The 21,471-nt window shown below is 45.3% G+C and overlaps 1 long non-coding RNA gene across 1 annotated transcript in view; it reads left to right on the top strand.

The window, feature by feature from the left end:
• The first annotated feature begins 42 nt into the window (after positions 1 to 42).
• LOC112547623 (uncharacterized) overlaps positions 43 to 21,471 on the top strand; it is a 73,973-nt gene continuing 52,544 nt past the window's right edge. Inside the window, exons 1-2 of the long non-coding RNA XR_012901958.2 lie at positions 43 to 15,834; positions 19,908 to 19,965. This is a non-coding gene — a long non-coding RNA (uncharacterized LOC112547623). The remainder of the gene's footprint in view (positions 15,835 to 19,907; positions 19,966 to 21,471) is intronic.

Here is a 21,471-nt window from a genome sequence, read left to right as displayed (position 1 = left end):
CCTCAGCCCCCGTGTCGGGCGCCTCCTCACCTCCCCTGATGAAACCCATTCACGTCATAGGGCTGCCAGCTGCCTAATGGCACAAAGCCTAAGATCCCTGCCTCTTTTAGGCCACACCCCTGTCATGCCCCTTTCCCAAGGCCCCGCCTCCCACTCACTCCCTTCCCCCTCCCTCAGTGGCTTGCTCTCCCCCACTCTCACTGGGCTGGGGCAGGGAGTTGGGCTACAGCAGGGGATGAAGGCTCTGGCCAAGCAGCGCTTACCTCAGGCAGCTACTGGAAGTGACCAACATGTGCAACTCCTAGGCTCACAGTGGGCGCTGGCCATCTGTGTGCAAGCACCGCCCCCCACAGCGCCCATTGGCAGTGGTTCCCAGCCAACAGGAACTACAGAATTACCACTCAGAGTGGGGGCAGACCATGGAGAGACCCTGACAACCCCTGCACCCAGGAGCCAGACATGCCTGTTGCTTCCGGCAACCCAAAGTAGAGAGAGGCATATCCTGGGGCAACACAATGGCAGGACGGAGGGTGGGGCAAACATGAGTAGGAAGGTGACTCCTGCATAGCCAGGTCTTTGGGTGTCCCACTGGGAAGAAGCAGAAATTCCACCCCAGTCAGTTCTGGCTGAGAGCCCATGGAAGGCACCTAAACGCAACTACAAAGCACCTGGGGGCTTCTCTCCTGGACTACGGCACCACAATGCGCTTGAACAGTGCTCAGGAGCAGGGACAGGGCCTCTCCTCCTCCCCAAGGCATCACTCCTCCTCAGACGCAATCAGCTGAGGGCTCCCAGCACTGATTGCCCCCCACCTCCTAGCCACTCCTCCTACCCCCGCCCGGCTTCTGCATGCAACCAGAGGTTCCCTGGGCCAATCGCAGCCACCGCCTGCCAGCCTGGGAACACCCTCTGGTTGCGTGCAGGAGCCTGGCAGGGGCTGGGGGAGTGGCTGGGTGTCCCATCCACTCCCCCCGCCCCCACCAGGTTTTTGCACGCTACCACAGGCCCCGAGCCACTCCCCCTGCTCCCGCCAGGCTTCCATCTAGTGCCCAGCCAGAAAAACAAAATACCATTGCACATGTCCGGTATTTTCTGAATTTTTTTTACCAGACAGAGGGCACAAAAAATGGACTGTCCAGTAGAATGCTGGACACCTGGCAACCCTACATCTAGGTGGACCTAATACATTATACTGGAACATAACATTTCCACAGGCCACTGCTCCCCAATGAGAGCAACCAAAGCATGTCCACACTTCCTGTATGATCAATGCTGCCAGTTTATCTTCCAGGGTTCAATTTACTGGATCTAGTGAAGACCTACTAAATAAAACTCAGAGGGCACTCCCATCTGCACTAGTACTCCTGCTCCACAAGAGGAGTAAGAGAAGTCGATAGGAGCATTTGCTCCCATCAACCTCCCACTTTGTGGATGGAGATATATGGTACATTGACTCTAGCTACACAATTAACATAGCTGGAGTTGCATATCTTAAGCTGACCATCCGTTCTAATATAAACCAGGCCTAGGAAACTGTGTTGCAGAGCTGCATATGCTACAATTTTTGTTTTAGTTTATGTCCTGGAGCCCAAGGCTAGATACTTTTGGTGATGCAGTAACCTCCATCAAATAGAAAAAAACAACTATGTTATTTTGATAGACATTGTGACAGACCATCATTCCCATGCTTTATTAAATGGACTTATTGACACAAATATGCCTAACAAAGTTGCTTTGGATAAATTATCTCATATAACCTATCAATCTTCATGTCATAATCTGCTGGATCTCTATATCTTATATTTGGGCCCAGGAAGCTGGGCCCAAAACTGCATTCTCCTTGGCCCTGAAGAGTTTCAGTGTCTGTATTGCTTCTCCATGGGGCAGGGTGGAGCAGTGAGCAGCCCCAGAGAGCTTCTTTAACTTGTTCTTTTCCTATTTTAAGTTCTGAACTTACCCCATTTTCACTGGCATTCACTGTTAGGTGTCCAATCACCACCAACTTTGGTAAAAACTGACTCAAAGAAGTCATTAAGCACCTCTGCAGTTTCCATGTTTTCTTTTGTTGATTTTCATTGAGCAATGGTCCTACCCTGTCCTTGGTCTTCCTCTTCCTTCTAATATATTTGTAGAATGTTTTCTTGATACCTTTTATGTCTCTAGCTGATGTGAGCTCATTTTGTGCCTTGGCCTTTCTATTTTTGCCCTTACATACTTGTGTTATTTGTTTGTATTCATCCTGTGTAACTTGACTTAATTTCCACTTTTTGTAGGACTCCTTTTTGATATTTAGATCATGCAAGATCTCCTGGTTAAGCCAGGATGGTCTCTTACCATACTTCTTATCTTTCTTACATAGTGAAATAGTTTGCTCTTGTGCCCTTAATAATGTTTCTTTAAAAAACTGCCAACTGTCTTCAATCATTTTTCCCCTTAGGATTACTTCTTAACTACCAGCTCCCTGAGTTGAGTAAAGTCTGCCTTCTTGAAATCCATGGTCTTTATTAAGGATGTTAAGAGGTGGGTAATTGGCTAATCATGTAGTCCAGGGGTTGGCAACTCCCGGCATGCATGACACAGGTGGCATGCAAGCCAATTTTTACTAGCATGCAGGGTGGGAGCTCAGCCCCACCCCTCCACCCCCACACAGAGAGAGCCTGCACTGCTGCTTGAGCCCTTGGTCAGTGTGCAACCACAGATCCAGCTCCGGGGAGGTGGGGAGGCTGCTGATTGGGCAGTGGGAGTGGCCAGTGCACAGCCATAGCACCAGCTCCAGGGGGCAGGTGAGGGGGCTGTCAGAGTGGCTGGCGCGCAGCCACAGCACCAGCTCTGGGGGGCAGGCAGAGAGGCTGCAGATTGAGCTGTGTGCCAGGCAGAGGTCAGTGCTCTCCCTCTTCTTCACGCACCCAACTCCATTATAGAAGTGATCTGATGAAAGCAGGTGGATGGCTAAGTACTATTCAAGGTACTTGCTAACTGTTAGCCTTCCAATCTTTCTCCTACATTGCTAGCTTAAAACTTTATTTTTGACTTTTTGGTGCACTTTTTTAACTATTTTTTAGTCTTTTGGTGCGCTTTTAGAAATATTGTCTTTTGAAAAAGTTTTTTATTTTTTTTATTTTTGTCTTTTTGGTCTTAAATCTAGTGTGTTTCAACTAATAATCCCAACATTTATTTTGATATGCTTATGTACTTTCAGCTAGACTGTTTTACAAAATATTTTTTGCACTAGGTATTTACATTTTTAATTAAAATCAATTGTGTTTAAGGCAAAGATAAAGTAATTGAGGTGATGGATCAATTGTTTTGTTGATTAAAAAGAGGAAGGCTTCGAAGACGCTATAATTTTTCTAAGGCATCTTTATGACAAACATTGTCACCCATTAATTTGCTTGGATCAATTTTGTCAATCTCAATGCCTTCCAAAGAACGGTATCAAATGAGCACAACAAATGGCTGAGCTGGCACAAAGTATTGAGAGCCAAGGTTCACAACTGCTCCATCCGCCATGGTCCCTTGTAGTTTGTGGACTGTGACTGCATAAGTGTGGATGATTGGAAGCATTCGCTGCTCCACCAAGCCATATCCAAAATTCGCTTGAAATTGACATGTGATTGGCATGATGATGTGCTTTGCGACATCACCTTTGAATTCAATTTCAACTTTAAGGGTATTGTTTTCATTAATTTGGTTGCAGCAGAAGTAGGGGCATATTATATTGGTGATGGTGCCAATTTTGCCATTGACTAAGCCTTTTGCTTGGTCAACATTGCACCGAAGCATGACTGTAGCGCCTAGATCTATGACAATTGTTGTTGGAATGCCTGCCGTTCGACTGATGTTTGTTGGGATAGTTTGATAAAGGAGTTGGGCACTCCTCTTTTCTGCTCAATGAGGGTATCTTGCACTTTGATGGTGAACATTTGGTGGTTTGTATTGTCTAAATTGGACAAAACTTGATTAGTGTGGTCATCTACCATTTTACAGGTTGGCATGATTCTCAAAGCTTTTCTGGGTGAAAAGTCCTCTTGTTGTTTGCTTTCCTCACATGTATGCAGTAAAATATTTAGTTGTTCTCGTATGAGTTTTTCCTCTCGAAGATTATTTAAAATTTGGATAAATGTTGTATACCCTCACTATCGCATGTTTTCAGTCAATTCACAAAAGCTAAAGAAGCACCAGAGCTGCACAGCAGGTCTCATTGAAACAGTTGCTTATAAATGGGATTGACTGATATTGGTGGAAGTTGAAGGAGATCACCAAAGAGCAAGATGTGCAAGCCTCCAAAAAGTTCATCAACATTGATCAAATATTTGTTTGCAGAAAATATTGCTACCCGTAGCTTCTTTCTCTGGATCTTCTTCTGGTGGATTTTCTGCTCCTTGTTTGTCTTCCTCTGGGGCTTCCTCAGGGTTTTGAACCTCTTCATTTCGCACTATGATAACTTTGTATTGAAGGTCAGGCTTTCTTGTATTAACATAAATGACTCTTCTCATGCTCCCTTTCATAGGCAGGCCACACAGACAGAAATCACACTCACAGGTGGAGACTTGGCGTTGATTTAACATTGCCATACGTATTTTAAACAACTTTTGAGAAATATTGCTTTCTTCCTCTCTGATTTGAGCAATAGTGTCTCTGAGGCGTCTTTCAAGAGTCATAGGTTCACATTGAGCGACGTGCTTGGCTATATAATAGGCGATGGCAATAGCAACTCCACATGGTTGAATGTCTATGTTTGCACTCCAGTGGCTTAAGATCGACCCTTCTTGAAGCCTCTGGAACCCATCCCAGTCAAATCGAACTTTCCAGAAGCCCTTCCAACCCTTGCAATACAAATACAATGCACACCCATACGTCTGTATACGTATATGCATGTGTGTGTGAAAGTTGAAAATCCCATGACAGACAGACAGACAAGAACGGTAGCTGTTTAATAAAAAGATTGTCTAATAATAACGGCTATGTTCTTGCTCCAATATTATCAAGCATCATGTCTGCAGCTGTTCTAGTAGATGCTCTCAGAGACTCTGCAATTTGCAAATGGGACTGCAGGACTGAAATCGGTCCTTGACCTCATCTCATCTCAGGACCCACAATAAATTATTGGAGTTCCTCCATTGAACTCAACTGGAGAGTACATCATCATCATCTTGCAGAAGATTATCACAAGTTGCAAAGAGGGCCTCATTAAATCCCTGTTAGCAAAATAAAGGTTTATAATAACTGCGTAGGTGACTTATTCACCATACTGCAAAAATTAGCAAGGTTTCTAAATTTGTGGTGTTCTTCCTGACAAGCTTTTCCTGGCTTTAGTTTGACAACCCTTGCCACACTGCTGCTTAAATCACACCCAACACTGTATTTACTGTTGGCAACATTTTTCATAGTTGTTGGCTGAGCTCAGTTGGTATGGTGTGGGTTGATATTAACCTGACTATATCTTTCACACCAGTACAAAACCAAAACTCTGAAGTTGTTTCCAGTAACATGTACACAGAGAACTGAAACATTAATGTCTGCAGACTACACCGCTACATGAGGGTATTCTTGTGAAGTATGTATAACAAAAAGTACAAGACAAGTATCTGCTTCATGCGATGACAATGGATGTTCTTGGTCTGTGACTCCATCTGAAGTGACAACACAAGCAACGAGTCCATCCATAAACCCACCTGCAATACCCAATTTCTGTTATGGGCCAAGTAAAGTTTCTTCTATATCACACTATGATTTTGACAAAAAAAGAATGACCAGATGTGCTTTATTTGTGTAACTTCTAATTAACTTACTCCACTGAATTGGGATGGATGTTTTGAGACCATGGATTTTGATGTCATAACTTAGTAAGAATTGCCTTCATGCACACTCAAAAGCTTTAATTAAATCCTTGACATCCTATTGATCAAAGATAATATCTATTCTTTTGCTACTTTCATAGCACTGTAGAGGCTGGCATACTATTTTGAAACACAGTTTAGCAAGTTCTGCAAATCTGGTTGCACCTCTTTGCCTGACCATCTGTTTAAGAGCCATGCCATCTATTGTCCATAATGTGATCATGTTGGATGCTGGAAGCTGATACACTGACTCTTTCTTTTTCTAATTCGGGCAAAAACTTATTCATTTTAGCTTCATTCAAGGTACCATCTGTAATCTAGGAACATATTCCGCAACTGATAGGCAGAAAAAAAGAAAGACACCTCACTGATGCAACTCGGGGTGCTAGGGTTCAGGGCTTCCCCCTGGCCTGGATTAACTCTTCTGGGAACCCAGGGCTAGTAGATTTTGTGGGGGCCCCTAGACTCTGAGGTGGCACCAAAAATGAGGGGTTCAGTGTATAAGAGTAGGCTGCCAGGGAGCAGGCTGGGGGAGGAGACATGGGGTCTAGATGGGTAGTATTGTGCAAGGTCTGGGCAGGAGGTAGGATGCAGGAGTGGACTGGGGCTAGGGGTCTTGTCAGAAGATAGGGTGCAGGAGTGGGCTGAGGATGCAGGTTCTGGGTGGGAGTGGTGTATAGGAGCAGGCTGGGGTGAATCTGGGCAGGAGGAGGTGCAGAAGAATTCTAGGGTGGGGGTGCTGGGTCTTGGAAGGAGGGGTGACAGATGGGGGTACCTACCTGGTGCAGCTCCCAAAGGGGTACAGGTGACTCTGAGCCACCCGGGCAGACAGTGAGTAGATGGTTCAAGTAGTTACAAGAGGCTGATTAGAACAATTAGCACCTCCGTTGGTTGGTTGGTTAAGTCATTAGGATGTGGAAGGTAGTATGTGAGCCAGCCAATGTCCCTGTTCATACCATTTGCATAAGAATTAAAATTTTAAATGAAGTTAAGTTCCAATTCTTCCCTGCGTACTTGGCTTGTGGAATTGGCCTGAAACAACACGGTGACTTGGAGATCCATTAATGTGTGTCCAGGCAGATTAAAGTGTTCTCCAACAGGTTTTTGTGTATTGCTTTTTCGGATATCTGATTTGAGTCCATTAATTCTTTCTCATAGAGACTATCCAGTTTGGCCAATATACATGGCAGTGGGGCATTACTGGCATTTGATGGCATAGATCACATTTGTGGATGTGCAGTTAAATGAGCCTCTGATGTGGTACTACAACAGTTTACTGTCTAAGTACCATGCCTCATGCAGACTCTGCTGAATTTATTTCTAGACCAACCCACTATCTATCTATTAGTCCTCTGGGCTCCTAATAGAGCATAAGGCCTCCACAATCATTCTCCATCTCTTACGATCCTTAGTGATAGTCTTGATTTGATCCCATGTTAAGCCAGCTGCTTTTACTTCATCCAGGCAGGTTCGTCGCCATGTTTGTTTGGGACATGTCAGACCCAGAAGACCAACCCACAGCACTATCTAACACACATACCTACTGGATGTGATGTACTGTCCCATGTAGTGGCACTTAGACCACTTACAAAGAGAAAGAATGAGTTTGCTCTACGGCCCTAGCTGACAGCTAGCTGGTTTTTAGATCAAGCTGTAGAGGCTCATGCACTAAGCTCCAAAGGTCCCAGGTTTGGTTCCATCTGCCAGTGTTACAATTGCACAAACTGTTCATGAATTACAAGGTCTTGGCTTATTGGTTAATCTAAACAACTATATGCAACCTTCCCCAATTTTCTGCCTCTATATCAGCAAGAGGAGAGAGGAGTGAGCCGGTGGCCATGGAGAGCCAGCTTTTAAGCCGGCTCCCCATGCATGCTGGTTCCCGAGGAGCCACCTCCCTCCACCCCGCTGCCTCTGATAGAGACACAGTAGTGTGGGGGCAGGCAGGAACTGGCTTCCCATGAGCACTGGATCCTGCAGAGCTGCCTTCCTTCCCATGCTGATGTCTCTGTATCAAGCAAGGGCCGATATGCATAGGAAACCAGTTTTTAATCTGGCTCTCCCCACGTGCTGGCTCCGCAGAGCCACCTCCCCTCCCTTGCTGCCTCCCACAGAGGTAGGGTTGTGGGGGAAGCAAGTTGGAGCCAGTGCCCTGGGGAGCTACCTGCTCCCCACCTCCCATGGGCAGCAGCATGGGGAGGGGGCTAGGCAGAATGCCAGCACAGCCTCCATCTGCGGGGAGCTTGGGCCACTCACAGACAGAGGCTGTTGCCCCCCTCACACACACACACACTGCTGCCTCTGTATCAGTGTGGGGAGCCGATTTTTAAACCAGCTCCCCTCGCGGACTGGCTTGTACAGAGGCAGCAGCTCTGTAAGGGAAAGGAGATAGTAAGGGGCTCCCCAGAAGTGGGAACAGGAGTCAGGTGTGCACTGGTTGCCAGATACACTCCCAAATTGTTGAAAATTGTTGAAAATTGCTGAAACTGCTGAAAATAGTTGTGGCTACACAATTACTAAAATACACAACATCTAGCATCCCTAGTCTATATCCATTTACAAAATCCCTATCACTGTCATATAGACAGACACTCTTTCACAAGTTTATGGGTTCACAATTGTATGAGTTGCCTTTAAATAGACTGTCCGATGTGTTGTTACCATACCCCTGCAACTTTCTGAAGATGTTTTCCAGAACACTTTGTTCATATTTCTTTCCAATTACAGCCAGGAAGTCTGTTCCACGTGGAAACCATTCGCAGGACTGTTTTTCACTGAATCTCTTTGGCCCAACAATAGATAGTCTGATCAAATGTCAAGATGCTGTAATCTTGGCTAAGTGTCTTAGATATTTTGCTGACATTTTTCATTACAATGAAATCTATTCAGTAGGTGATGCTGGCAGCATCGGACAGTATCCGACGAACAGTACTGTTTGTATGATGACAAAAATCATCACATTAAAAACAGTCCATCCTGATATCTGATGAGCATTCATCATTTCAAACTCAACCTCAAATAGCTTGGTTGGGCAGTGTCTTAACATTATCTATTGCAGATCAAGATTGGCAGCTTGTTGACAAGCCTGAACATCAAACTAAAATGAAAACACCTTTGTTCATGTTTTATAGCTTTTTTTTTTTTTAGAAATTATATCAGAAGCAAATGATACATTATAGATATAGACAAAACAACCAGCAGATAACATATTTCAAATATATTTGCCATAATGAAATCAATGTAGAATATAATCAATCTATAATTATACACCTATTAAAAAAGAGTCATTATTTTGACTTTTTCAAGAAATTTGTGAAGGCAATTTAACATGGATTTACAAAAGCATCCATAATTCTCAAATTTACCAATGCATAATATCCAACAAAAATCCATCTTAGAAGTTAAACCCTCATTAAAATGTGTTAAGCCTTTTCTGAAGTAGAGCTGCTACAAATTTCAAATTTAGACAGGGTTTTCCATTTGGCCAAAGACTATTAACCATCTTCAACAATTCTAATATTCCCTAGCTTTGTGATCCAAAATCCAAAGTGTGTGCACTTCAATTTTGAAATTTTCCTTTAAATATGATCCTCCTCAGACCCACTATAATTTGACATTTGCATTCGTTTGATAAGGGCAATAAAAATATTTGGAGGAATGCAAATGAGATAAGTTAGCATTCACAGCAGCATGCATTAAATTACTGACAGGAGATTATTTTAATTGGGTTGGTAGTTCTATATATTATTAAGATTTCTTGATCCCTTCCATTTTAATAATCTATTTTCTATTTTCAGTTGCTACAGGTCAGAGCTCCCTTGTCCAGCACCCTCAGGACCTGAGTAGTCCCAAACAATGGGGTTTGCCGGACGAGGGGAGGTCAAAGCTTCCTACCTGGCTATAGGCTCTGCTTCCAGATGGAGCTGCACGTCCTGCCACTGCCTCCAGCCCCCTGACCATGCCAGCCCTGATTGGGGCTCCATCCCCCATCATACCAACCCTAGACAGGGGCTGGCCCCACTGCCTCTAGTCCTGGCAGAGTCTGCGCCCTGCCCACCCCCCACCATGGTGCCAGTCCAGGCTGCACACCCAGCTCACTCCAGCCCTGGCCAGGGCTGAGCTCCCTGCCACTATCCCCAGCCAGGACTATGCTTCTCACGGCACCAGCCCTGACCAGGGCTGTGCTCCTAGGCACAGGCCCCGTAACTTCCAGCCCTGGCCAGGGCTGTGCTCCTTGCCACCAGCCCTGGCCAGGACTGTGCTCTCCCCACGCTGTCCCCACTGGGACTGAGGTTTGGAACGGATCTCATAAGAAGAGAGATTAAAAAGACTGACTTTTCAGCTTAGGAAAGAGGAGCCTAAGGGAGGGATGTAATAGAAATCTATAAAAACATGGCAGGTATGGAAAAACTGATTAATGAAAAGTTATTTACTTGTTTCCATAACATAAGAAATGAAATTAATAGATAGCAGATTTAAAACAAAAGGAAGTTTTTCTTCATGCAGTGCACAGTCAACCCGTGGAACTCCTTGCCAGAAGATGTTGTAAAGACCAGGACTTTAACAGGGTTAAAAAAGAACTAGATAAATTCATGAAGAAGAGGTTCATCAATGACTATTAGCCAGGATGGGTAGAAATGATGTCCCTTGTCTTTGTTTGTCAGAAGCCAGGAAAGGGTGACAGGAGAGGGATCACTTGATGATTACTTGTTCTGTTCATTTCCTCTGGAGCATCTGGCATTGCCCACTGTCAGAAGACAGGATACAGTGCTAGATGGACCTTCAGTCTGATCCAGTGTGGCCATTCTTATGTTCTCCCATTGTTTGGTGCAGAGACTTAAAAATGTGAGCAGGGCAGATATATGTGGGGTATTTATTTCCAAGAATGTGGCTTTTGCTGTCCCTATGAAAAAGGGCTCAAATTTGACCAACTAATAATCACTTGAAAAGTGGATGTTTACACATGATCAGCAGAGATTTCTTTCTAACTGTAACAGCGCTTTAATGTAAACTGTCATTTCTTTTTCTCCACTTGCTGGTTAGAATAACAGAAGTAGGACAGCTAAGTCTCAGTTCAAATAAGCATATGCTTAACTTTAAGCACAGGCTTAAGTGTTTTGCTGGGTCACAGTCTCAATTTAGCACCACTGACCACAAATTCATCAAAAGAAGTGACCCTCAAGTTTCTACTTTATGTGGCTGAGTCCTTCACTCTCATCCCAACCACTTAATGCTCTGTGTTCCCCATTGATTATACACATCTGCTATCCAATTAACATTTTAACCAAACATTTCCAGTGGCTTTCAGCTTTGGCTCTCTGTATGTAAATCATTAACCCTCTAAGATTACAGCTGTATCATAAAATTCAGGACAAGTTATTTAACTCTTTTTATGTCTCAATATGATCATCTGTAAAATAGGAATAATAAATCTTAACTCAATTTGTAAAGTGTTTGCAGATCCATAAAAGAAAGATACAGAGTATCTGAAAGGAATCGTGCAATTTGGGATTCTAATCCTTTCCAATAAGGCTGTTTTGGCAGATCATGTTCTTCCCACACAGTGTCCTTCCCTTACCCCAGGGAGTTAGAGCACACCCTGTTGCTGCAAAGCCAACCTCTAAATGTGTTTGGTCACCCTCTGGGCTCATTGCCAAACTCCCAATTAAGTATGTGCCAATTTTCTAAATGCAAAAAAAAAAAAAATGCCTTCAGAGTTAGTATTTCCAAGGGAGTTAACCTCTGATGGTTTCCAGCACACAATTAGAACTCAATTCTATAACAGTCATAATCTCATTTTCATTAATTTCACTCTCAGTTGTTCAGTATCAATATAAATGCTTAAGATACTATCACAAACTTCATAGCAGGTGGATAATTCCTTCATTCACAATACTTTTAATTTTTTAAAATAAATAAAAATATTTAGAAATAGACATTGTTCTTGTACATTCCCTATGTTTCCAAATTAAGTATCTTTTTTAAAAATAACAAAGGCACCAATTTGCAATAGGTACTAAGATCTTTATTTTCAATACCCTAAAATGGGGACTTTGGCCATTAAGGTTAAAGCTAAAAAACACATGCTTCACTTCAAAAATCTATTCTTATGTGTTTGAAAAATGTCCGTCTTTGAAAAGTGTGAGAGGGGCAGGAGATTTGTATTAACACTACCTTGATTATACTCTTTAACCATACAAGACTCAAATTGGCCAAAAATCCTAAATTATTATTTAGTAGCTTCGGGGGGTAGCCGAGTTAGTCTGTACAGGTAAACTGAAAAAACAACAAATAGTCTGGTAGCACTTTATAGACTAACAAAACATGTAGAAGGTACCAGATGAAGAAGGGTCATCTGAAGAAGTGGGCTGTGCCCACGAAAGCTCATGATACCATCTACATGCTTTGTTAGTCTATAAAGTGCTACCAGACTATTTGTTGTTTTATTATTTAGTGACAGGTTAAATATTGTTTTTTTTATGGCTTACCAAGTCCATTATACATCCCCTTCTCTGTAGATTGGCACTCTGCATTTGAAAGAATTAGGAAATTTCTAAAGAAAATTTAGAAAAGTGTGTGAAAGAGGAACTGACAAATGTATCAGGAAATGTATCAGGAAGGCAGCTCCTTAGCTTGAGGCCAGTTCCCAGGAAACTGGTTTGAATGTTGTTTCCTGATGAGTACAGAATGAATAATTAAAAATTTGCCTGCAAATGAAGCTTCTATTGTGGCATCTAAGGGTGCATCTACACAGCACCATAACTCAAAATAAGATATGCAATTTGAGATATACAAACTGCATATCTTATTTCAATGCTATTTTGAAATAGTTTTTTTCATCATTCGGTGCTGTCTACACAGTGCCAAATTTCAAACTAAAGCTCTATTCTGAAATTTCCCTTACTCCTCATAGAAAAAGGTTTACAAGGATGTCAGAATAGTGAGCATGAAAATAACAGGCTTGCTGTGAAGACACGGGATAGCTATCTTGGGATACTCCGAAATCCCAAAAAAGCATTGCAGTGTAGACGTACCCAAAATGTCATGTACACCCACTTTTATGATCACCACTCTAAAAAACTTAGTTCCACTACTCTTACATTCCTAGTTCTGTTCTTTTCCACTCATGCCGAAGATTCTTCTCCCAGTATAAATCCATCATATGTTCTCTAATAAGAAAAAGCAAGACTGAAAGCGGGAACATTCAGAATGAAATTTCTTCACCCACTCCAAAATGCGCTCACAAAAGGAGAGACCTCAATCAACTTAATCTTTCTCCCATACTGAGAGTCTAGAAAGACATTCTGCCTCTTTCCTTTCCTTTGTAGGCATTAAAATCTCCAAGGACAGTGGAAACTGTATGGTTAGATTAGGTGGGTAGGGTCGCCAGGTGTCCGGTATTTGGACTTTGTGTCCAGTAAACAAATTGAGAAAATACTGGACATATAAATGTCCGGTGTTTTCTAATTACGTTTTTCTGCTTTTCCTGGGCCCAGCTCAGCGCCTGACAGAAGCCTGCTCGCTTGGAACATGAGGCAATTAAAGGGGCCACGGCCGCATTTCGGGCTGACCTCCTGAATCCCCTTTCTCCCCCGCCCCCAGGTCACTCCTGGGGGTTTTTGTTTCTCAACAAATTTTTATCAAATATTTGTCCAGGATTTATTTTAAACCATCTGGCAACCCTATAGAGGTGAGAAGCAAAGTATGGAAATGCTGGGCAGATGGATTTTACATATCCCACATTCCACAAAATATTATTCCATGTTTATAAGTCTCAGAGGGTTGCTGTGTTAGTCTGTAACTTTAAAAACAACTTTTCAATAACAAAACTTTTCACAAACATGCCTGGGCACTCATTAATGGATCTCAAAAGTCACCATATTGTTTCAGGCCAATTCCACAAGCCAACTCCACAGGGAAACCTTAGAACTTAACTTCATTTACAAGTTTGATTCCAAACAGAGGTATGAATAAAGATATTGGCTGGATGGCCCACTACATTCCACTTCCTAATGATATAAAACCAAACAATGGGTACTTAACAATTAGTACCTACTCTATCAACTTGATGTAGCATGGTCACTCTTATTGACTATTTCTTTCTCCTTTTTTCTATTTTTTTCCCTTCTCCCCCACTTTCCCTATGTATTTAGAAACTGGAACTTTAATAACTGCATTCCTCTGAAGAAGTGGGTTGAGCCCACGAAAGTTCATGATGCCATCTACATGTTTTGTTAGACTCTAAGGTGCTGCAAGACTATTGATTGTTTTTTAAGTTTTTCCAGTTACAGACTAACTTGGCTACCCCCTGAAGTTTTCAAAAACAAGCAGTCCTGTGGCACCTTAGGGTATGTCTACACAGCAAAGTTATTTCGAAATAACAGCTGTTATTTCAAAATAATTATACTAGCATCTACATAAGCCAACCGCTATTTTGAAATTAAATCAAAATAGTGGAGGGCTTATTTCAAACTTGGTTAACCTCATTCCACGAGGAATAGCACCTATTTCGAAATTGCTATTTCGAAATAAGTGGTGTGTAGACGTGGAATAGGGGCTATTTCGAAATAGGGGGCCTCCAGCCCTTCCCAGGGTGCCTTGCTGGCCACTCTGGCCCCAACCAGGAAAGCTCCTCTCCTCCCCCACTCCCCGGAGCCCTTAAAGGGGTAGAGTCTAGCCACAGTGCCTGTGCCAGCTCCACGCTTGCCAGCCCAGAGCCAGTACTCGCTGCCCCTGACCCAGTGGCCCCAACATGAGCCAGCAAGCCACTGCCACCCAGCCCTCCACTGCTCTCTAGGACCAGTCTGCCAGCTCCCAGGAGTCTACCAGGGGCCGGAAAAGGTGGGCTCCTTCCTGGTCCAGTGCGGAGATCAGGGTCCTCATGGAGGTTTGGGGGAATGCCTCCAACGTCCATGATCTTCACACTAGATGGAGGAAGGTGGCTGTTTACATCTGGATGGCTGCCAGCCTGGCCACCAAAGGCCACATCCGAACCCAGGAGCAGGTTCGAATGAAAATTAAGGAGCTGCAGCAGGTGTATGCCAGAGCCACAGGGGGCAGCTTCCAAAGAGGGGCGGACCCAGACACCTGCCTGTTTTGATGCCCTGGACAGTACCTGGGAGGCGGGACAGTCCGTGCCCCCCAGGTGGTCATTGACCTTGGGGGGGAGGGCCATGATCAGGGCCCGGAGGAGGAGGGCCAGGAGCCGCGGGAGCCCGGAGGAAGCATGCTGCACAGCCAGGATCCCTGAGCCATCCCAGCAAGCCTATCACTGGTGTCATCTGAGGCCGGGGAGGCAACAACATGTGAGTGCCATCACTGTCCCCTTATGTGGGGGGGCGCGAGGGGAGGGAGACCAGAGACTGCACACGTGGGCCTTGTTGACCATGGATCAAGCAGCAACCTGTGCATGTGCTGTGCCACCCTTGGGCATGTGGCCCCAGCTGGCTGCCACACAGGGGCCTTGGCCTGTTACCCACACGCATGTATGTATGAAGGCACATGATGTACTCCTGATCACAGGGTGGGACACAGCAGAATGCCCTGCCTTCACAAGCCCCTTCTACACAGAGGCAGGGGACATCTCCCCACCACCACACACAGACCCACACCACATACAGCACAGGGGCATGGATGCACTCCCAGGCCAGCTCCCACTGCCGGGAATAGCAGGACATCCCGAACATGGCTTCTGTGCTAGCACATCAGCTCTGATGGTGCGGAGACCTGTCATCCTCGCCTTGCAGAGGGGGATTGGGCTTCACCCACTGTGTCCCCAGGGATAACTGACCACTTCTCTTGTTCGTCCGCAGCCGCACTAGCTGCCAGTGCAGGGCGCACCACCCTGCCTGGGACATCCTCCCACACCTGGGCACTGCAGGCTGGCCCATGCCCAAGAGGACTACCAGTGGCAGCACTGGGGGATACTGCGAGGCATGCACCGCACCCTCAACCACTGGGTGCACAAAGACCTGCAGCTCCGGCGGGAGAGCTGGTGAGAGCTACTTGCCGAAGGCTGTGCAATCTGCGACCACCTGCAGACCCTAGTGCAGAGATTGCTGCCTCCTGCTGCTCCAGCCCCTGCTGCCTCCCCAGCTATTACTCCTCCTCCCACTCCTGCTCCCCCTTCCGCTTCTTCCTCCCCACCCTTCATGCCCTCCCCTCTCTTCCCCAGGACGCCAAGGCCCCCGAAGCCACAGTGCTGGGAGACAGGTGGGCCGGCAAGACCCTGAACTTCTCCCCCCCTTGTCTCCCCCTTCCAGCTCCCTCCTCCCAGGTTTACCCCTCCCCTCTCCTACTCTTCCTCCTCCCCTCTCCCACCTTCTTTCCCCCGTCTCATCTGAGTTTCATTCCCCCACCCACCCACCTCAGTTTTGTTCAATAAAGAGAGTTTATTTTCTTGAACACGTGTCTTTATTGTACATCAGAAAGGGGGATTAGGGAGGAGTAAGTGGAAGGACGTGAGGGTGGAATGAAGCACAAGCACCCAGTGGGGCAGATCAGGGAGACTGTTAGTCCTCCTCCAGGTGGAAGCTCTTCTGGAGGGCCTCCCGGACAGCGGCGGATATAGGGCAGGGCGAGCAGGGTGGCTGCCCTAGGCCCCATGCTTCAATAGGCCCTGCACCCCAGTTCAAAGCCAGGACCTAATTTCTTTTTATAGTCACTGAATACCATAAGGTATATTAGAGAAATAATGGAAATCATAACAATTTCATTTTGTGTATCTCAGAGCCAACAAGAAATATAAATTAGAAGGTAGCTTTTGGCAGTCTTAATTATTAGTGACAACATACCTTAAATATTGCCAATAACCACTTGCTAAGTATAACCTACAGGGGACTAAGTCCCCAACTAATGGCTTTGTACAAGTGGCATTTATCATAGTCCATAGGCCATCAGAATTGATAAACAAAGGTTCTCATTAATTACTATCAGGTTTTATGATAATAACCAGAGGTATTATTTTCAAAGCTGCATAAATTATCCTATTGAATTAGGCTTGAATGCATCTGTGTGAATGCTTGAACTTACTCTACAGATAGCCCATGTTCTCAGAAGGCTGCCATAAGGACAAGTGTCCAAGAAGGAATATAAGTGGCAGTGAATATGTAATGCAGACCCCCTCAGGTGGGTCAGCAGCAATAGAGCACAAAACTTTGACCTCTGAATTTTAATGCATGAGCCTCTACTGCCTGAGCTAAAAGGCCTCTCTTAGTCCAATCTATGACACACTCACCAAGCTCTAGTGGGCCAAACCTTCACTAGAGAGGGACAAAGTATCACACTGAGTGCATTTAAATACATTCACAATTTCATCCAATCCATAAAGAAATTGTACACCAATACATATTTAAAACAGAGGAACAAATTTATGTATGTTAAAAATGAGCTTGAAGGAGAGCTAGTTTAAGTCTATCCACCCTTAAGGACAACATGGAGACCGCCTGGGATATAAATCTGCCTTTGTTCTAGAGGTTAATATCAGAGGGTATGTCTACACTACAGCACTAATTCGAACTAACTTAGTTCAAATTAGTTAATTCGAACTAAGCTAATTCGAATTAGCGCATCTAGACTTAAAAACTAGGTTGAATTAGCATTTTGCTAATTCGAACTAGCATGTCCACACTGAGTGGACCCTGAACTGAGGTTAAGGATGGCCGGAAGCTGTGCCGGCAGGGCATCAGATTAGGACTTAGAGTGTGGAGCTGCTGCCTCAGGCTAGCCGAGGGCTGTGCTTAAAGGGACACGACCCACACCCCGGACAGACAGTTCTCAGGGATTCCCCGCTTGCAAAGCAGTCCTGGCTTGGAGTGCCCTGAGTGCCTACACTCGGCACATCACAGCACTCGGCCATCAGCCCGGCTGCACTTGCCGCAGGCTGCCATCCGGAGGGGAGGTCAATAGAGGGGCTTTAGAAGAGTTTCCACCCCGAGGAGCCCGCAGAGCCAGCCCAGTCCACACCAGCGGGGGCTTGTACCCCATTCTTCCCTCACCTCCTTCCACTTACCCCTCCCTAGCCCCCCTTCCTGATGTACAAAATAAAGGACACGTGTTCAAAAATAGAAACTCTCTTTATTGAACAAAACTCGGGGAGACTGGGAAAAGGAGGTGGGAGAGGGGAAGACAGAGGGTGGGAGAGGGGAGGGCAACTAAAATGATCAGGGGTTTGGAACAGGTCCCATATGAAGAGAGGCTAAAGAGACTGGGACTTCTCAGCTTAGAAAAGAGGAGACTGAGGGGGGATATGATAGAGGTCTATAAAAGCATGAGTGGTGTGGAAAGAGTGCATAAAGAAAAGTTCTTCATTAGTTCCCATAATAGAAGGACTAAAGGACACCAAATGAAATGAATGGGTAGCAGGCTTCAAACTAACAACAGATAGTTCTTCTTCACAAAGCAAATAGTCAACCTGTGGAACTCCTTGCTGCAGGAGGCTGTGAAGGCTACAACTAGAACAGAGTTTAAAGAGAAGTTAGATCAAGTCATGGAGGTTGGGTCCATGGAGTGGTATTAGCCAGGGGGTAGGAGTGGTGTCCCTGGCCTCTGTTTGTGGAAAGCTGGAGATGGATGGCACGAGACAAATGGCTTGGTCATTGTCTTTGGGCCATCCCCTCCAGGGTACCTAGTGTTGGCCGCTGTTGGCAGACAGGCTACTGGGCTAGATGGACCTTTGGTCTGACCCAGTACGGCCATTCTAAGCTCAGGGCTCAGGGTCGGGGGTCTCAGTGAACCACCTTGATTTTTATGCCAACCTGCTCCTGGGTGGCCAGGCTGGCAGCTATCCTGCCCTAGACGGCCACTTTCCTGTGCCTAGTGCGGAGGTCGTGGATGAGGTCCACGATCTCTGCACTAGACCAGGTGGGCACCCGCCTCTTGCGGACCTGGGCAGGCTCCCGGGAACTGCTAGCCTGGTCCGGGAAGAGCGGAGGGCTGGGTGGCAGTGGGTGGCTGGCTCGTGCCGGGCCAGGTGCAGGGTCTGCTGGCTGGGTGCTGGCAGGCTTGCACCTGGCACGGGCACCGTAGCCAGCCCGTGCCCCTTTAAGGGCTCCGGGGCCGGGAGGGGGGCGGAAGAGTTTCCCTGGTGGTGCCCAGAGTGGCCACCAGGGAAATCTGGGGAGGGCTAGCCTCCCACTAGTTCGAATTAAGTGGCTACACAGCCCTTAATTCGAACTAGTTAATTTGAACTAGGCGTTAGTCCTCATAGAATGAGGTTTACCTAGTTCGAATTAAGCACTCCGCTAGTTCGAATTAAGTTTGAACTAGTGGTTTGCATGTGTAGCGCCTATCAAAGTTAATTCGAACTAACGTCTGTTAGTTCGAATTAACTTTGTAGTGTAGACATACCCAAAGAGAGGACCAGTAGGGAGGCTGGGAGGCTGAGAAAATGCAGCATTGGCAGAAAAGCATCGGTGAGTTACTTATTTAAAACTCATAGATGACTACCCCAAGTTTTGTCATATTATAATTAAACTTAGGAAGAAAGCACCTCTAATGAGCTGCCCATATTCCCTGAAGAAAGTCAGGCTAGGAATTACTGATGCTATCACCTCTTCACAAGGGGACTGTTGTTGTCAAAATCCCTTATTACTTCTAGAAAGTTTAAGACTTCCATTTGAGACTTGTTATAAGCAGAGCAAATACCACAAAGTGACATACGTGCAACGATAATCTAACATGTGGAAGACAGAAGGGACTATTACTGAATACTCAATCACAAGACAGAAGGGACTATTACTGAATCAACTCCTTGCCAGAGGATGTGGTGAAGGCTAGGACTTTAACAAGGTTCAAAAAAGAGCTAGATAGATTCATGGAGGTTAGGTCCATCAATGGCTATTAGCCAGCATGGGTAGGAGTGGTGTCCCTAGCTTCTTTTTCTCTGGAGGTGGATGACAGGGGAGAGATCACATGAGGATTACCTGTTGTGTTCCCTCCCTCTGGGGCATCTAGTATTGGCCACTGTCGGCAGACAGAATACTGGGCTGGATGGACCATTGGTCTGACCCATTATGGCCTATCTTATGTTCTTATCTTAGTGTCTGAAGTGTTATTTTTTGGTTACAGGCTTGAATCTTTCCTAAAATACTCAATGGAAATCTATGCGGAGCAATGACGTTTTCATGTGAGTGAGTCTCCTACCTACTCGCTGTAGGCCTGAAATAATTAAAAACAGCAATGAATGAAGAATTGATTAGAGTTTTTTCTGAGAATGCAGGAAGTCTCCTAAATATCAACAGGAACCAGATCTTAACCAGACTGTTAAGATAAACTTCCCGAGTCCATTATCAAAATGTATCATTTCAGTAACAATATACCCATATATATGTCTTTGTTCCAGTAGTGGCTCTCTAACTCCCAGCCATCCAAATGTGGAACTAACCTTACCTATTTACCTATTTAGAAATTGTTATGGACAAAGGTGGGGGTGAAGGGAACAGCAGAAATGGAAATGGCTAGCTAACAAGAGGAAAGGTCAGGTATAGTATGCATTCTCTAATTTGGTTTCCTGAACCACCCATGTTCTAGTTCAAGGAAGTTACATATTCAACTGACAGTTTGCTTACAAGTGATAAGCCCACTCTATCCTGGTGAAAATTAAAACTGTTATCTACACTTTCTTCATAAGTATTATAATTCTTTAAATATTTATGAGTCAGTTGCTAACCCATAATTAAATGTTACCCAGAACAAACTTTCTGTCAACAAATTGAATATGAACACTTCTTCTTCGAGTGGTCCCCGTGGGTGCTTCACTCAAGGTGTCGGGTCCGTCCTGGCACCACTGGTTGGAAGATTTTAGAGCCGTAGTCGGCCGGACCACACATGCGCGGCAGCGCTGTGTAGCATTCACGCCCTTTCTAATGTTGCATGGCCTACCTGCCAGTTCCTCTCAACCGTCCTCGGTTGCTGGCAGAGCTCCATATCTCTCCTCAGAGATATAGCCGTCCTGTGAAAAAAGAGTTAAAATTCATTATCCCTTCTTCTCTTAGTTGATTAGTTAGCTTGTTAATTGTTAGTTAGTGTTGTTGTCATTGTTGTTAAAAAAAAAGAAATTCCTTCGTTATTTAGTTAGAGTTAGTTAGATTATTAGGTTGTTTGGATTAGATTCCCAGCCAGTGGGATCTAATATGCCTGGATCACCAGGATTTAAACAGTGTTCCCAGTGTAAGGAAGCGATGCCGGCATCTGACGGTAACACTGCATGCATTCGTTGCCTGGGGGACTTGCATGTCCCGCAGAAGTGTATCCACTGCGCCAAGTTAATACCGAGGACACACAGGGATAGGGACATACGCTTAAAGCTCCTACTATGTGATAAGGCACTGCAGCCTTCAGACACTTCCCGCCAGGGATCACTCATGGGGCAAAAAAGAAGGGCGTCATCTCCTGCGGTGTTGGCATTGGAGAAGAAAAAAGCCTCCCCCATACGCTCCCTACCCGCCGTTCCCCTGTCTCGAGTTAGTCAAGGAAACAGGCCGGGTACATCGGGAGTTATTCGGCAGCCCACTAAGACAGCTACACGAGCCATACCTGAGACAACTGCACCACCAATGCGAACACAGGTGGAGCATGATGGCGTCTCAACCGAGGCAATTGGCACCACAAGTGGCACTGCCAAAGCCACTTG

This window comes from Pelodiscus sinensis, chromosome 2, assembly GCF_052426305.1.
Source record: "Pelodiscus sinensis isolate ZL-2025 chromosome 2, ASM5242630v1, whole genome shotgun sequence".
Lineage (NCBI taxonomy): Eukaryota > Metazoa > Chordata > Testudines > Trionychidae > Pelodiscus > Pelodiscus sinensis.
The sequence above is the reverse complement of the archived record's forward strand: the minus strand, read 5'-3'. Positions and strand labels throughout refer to the sequence as shown.